The sequence below is a fragment of the Mastomys coucha genome, chromosome X (assembly GCF_008632895.1).
Source record: "Mastomys coucha isolate ucsf_1 chromosome X, UCSF_Mcou_1, whole genome shotgun sequence".
Lineage (NCBI taxonomy): Eukaryota > Metazoa > Chordata > Mammalia > Rodentia > Muridae > Mastomys > Mastomys coucha.
In genome coordinates, this window is record NC_045030.1 from 2,350,954 (window position 1) to 2,353,535 (window position 2,582).

At 45.5% G+C, this 2,582-nt stretch overlaps 1 pseudogene; it reads right to left on the reverse strand.

Moving 5' to 3' along the window:
• Nucleotides 1-227: 227 nt before the first annotated feature.
• Nucleotides 228-2,582, reverse strand: part of LOC116090932 — an 8,812-nt pseudogene continuing 6,457 nt past the window's right edge.

A 2,582-nucleotide genomic window follows, 5' to 3' on the forward strand; every position in this document is an offset into this window, starting at 1 on the left:
GTCCTGAGTTCAAATCCCAGCAACCACATGGTGGCTCACAACCACCTGTAAAGAGATCTGACACCCTCCTCTGGTGTGTCTGAAGACAGCTACAGTGTACTTATTTATAATAATGAATAAATTTTTTTAAAAAAAATTATATTTGTTTACTTATTTTTTTTTTTCTTTTTAACAAACCGTTTATTAGCTTTTTTTGTTGGTATCCTTTAGTACACCCTAGAATACCTTCAGGGAGGTGGCAAAGTGGCAATGGTGAACTTAGGGATCTGGTCTCCCAAAAGCACCTGCTGTTCTACCCCTGACTCTTGAATGGCTGCCAAGTGGATCACTCCTCCACTGGAGCCGTTGCATTCCATAGCCCAGGCGAGAGCTGTAGATAAAACAAGGAAACTGGGTTTGGAGTTAGGTGTTGAAAATAAGGAATCTTGGCATGGCTTGGGAAAGGAGGGCTGAAGTTCACCAGCTTAGAAGCACAGATTCCCACCACTAGCAGTGAACTACAGACAATCATCTTTGGTCATGCCTTCCTGATAGCATCAACATAGCCATGTATGAGCTTCTGGAGCCTCCGATGGCAAAAGACTGTCTTACTGTCATATTTCCCAAGGGAACAGAGTACACCTGCCCTCCTTCTTGAGGGTCCCAGCCTGCAATGATGATTCCTGCCATCAGATCTTCTCTGTACTGGTAACACATCTCCTTAAAGAGACTGGAGGCTGTATGTACTAGTGGAGGCTCGTTCAGCTCAATACTGTGGAAACCAAGCTGGTAAGTGACAGCATCAGCTACTGCTTGGAGATCAGCTGCTGACCCTGAGCAGCAGCAGAAGATGTGATCATGGATAAGTATCAGCTTATCAGTTATTTGATTGGCAATGTATGACCCCTTGGTTGTTCTGGAGTCTGATCCTAGAACCACGCGCCCATTAAATTGCACAGACAAGATCATGGTCTCTGTGGAGACTTCTCATTTTTTCCCAGTCTTGGGTGAGAGCCTCCAGCCCAAAGGCCAGTGCAGATCCTCTGCTACTTGTTTACTTATTTTTTTTTGAAACAGGGTCTCTCCATGCAGTCCCACCTGTCCTGGAACTATATAGACCAGGCTGGCCTCAAACTTACAGAGATCTACCTGCCTCTGCCTCTGCCTCCCGAGTGCTGGATTAAAGGCATGTGCCACCATGCCCAGCATATTTCATGTATTTTACTTGTGTGTATGTCATGCCTAAGGAGGCAAGAAAGGACATTGGGTCCTCCAGGAGGTGGAGTTAGAAGTGTTTATGAGCCCTTTGATGTGAGTGCTAGGAATCAAGTACTGAGGTATTTCTCTAGTTCAACAATTTAAAACAGTACTTCTCAACCTGCGGCTTGTGACTCCCTTGACAAAACTCTATCTCTAAAGATATTTACATTACTACTCATAACAGTAACAAAATTACAGTTATGAAGTAGCAACTAAAATAATTTTATGGTTAGGGGGTCACCACAACATGAGGAACTGTATTAAAGGATCACAGCATTAGGAAGGTTGAAACCACTGCTTTAAAAACATAAAAACTGCCGAGCAGCAGTGGCACTTGCCTTTAATCCCAGCACTTGGGAGGCAGAGACAGGCAGATTTCTGAGTTTGAGGCCAGCCTGGTCTACAGAGTGAGTTCTAGGACAGCCAGGGATACACAGAGACACTCTGTCTCGAAAACCAAAAAGAAAAGAAAATGCCTCTGTAAGATCAGGCTGTAGGCAAGGCCTATAAGGCTTCTTCCCATTCTCTAAATGGTTACATTTCTGTTTTTGGAAACTTTGAAGACAGTTGTTGGTATGATCTTTTTTCTTCTTCTGTCCTACATTACATCTCAACTGCAGTTTACCCTCCTCCACCCTTTCCCAATCCCCTCCCCCAAGATCCACTTTTCCTGAATTTTCCCTTCTGAAGAGAACAGGATTTCCATGGATATCTACCAAACACTGCATAACAAGATGCAATAAGACTAGGCACAGACCCTCATATTAAGGCTGGTCAAGGCAACCTAATAAGAGGAAAAGGGTCCCTGAAGCAGGCAAAAAAGTCAGAGACAGCCCCCACTCCCATTGTTAGGATTCACACAAGAATACTAAACTACACAACCATAACATATGCAGAGAACCTAGTGGACTCCCATGCAGGCTCTCCGGTTGTTGTTTCAGTGTCTTTGAGCCCCTATGAACCCTGCTTAGTTGATTTTGTGGGCAGTGTCCTTCTGGAATCCTTGACCCCTCTGACCTCTACAACCCATCCTCCCCCTCTTGCCTGGAGTTTTCAGAGCTGCCTAACATTTGGCTGCAGGTCTCCATATCTGCTCCCATCAGGTGCTAAAAGAAGCCTCTCTGGTGATGGGAAGGGCCTATTGTTCTGGCTGGCTTTGTAGGCCTCTCCTGAGGCATTTTTCTTAAGAAGTGATTGATGAGGAGGGCCTAGCCCATTGTTGGGTGGCGCCCCTCCTAGGCTGGTGGTCCTGGATTCTTTAAGAAAGCAAGCTCCCTGGGCAGTGGTGGCGCATGCCTTTAATCCCAGCACTTGGGAGGCAGAGGTAGGCGGATTTCTGAGTT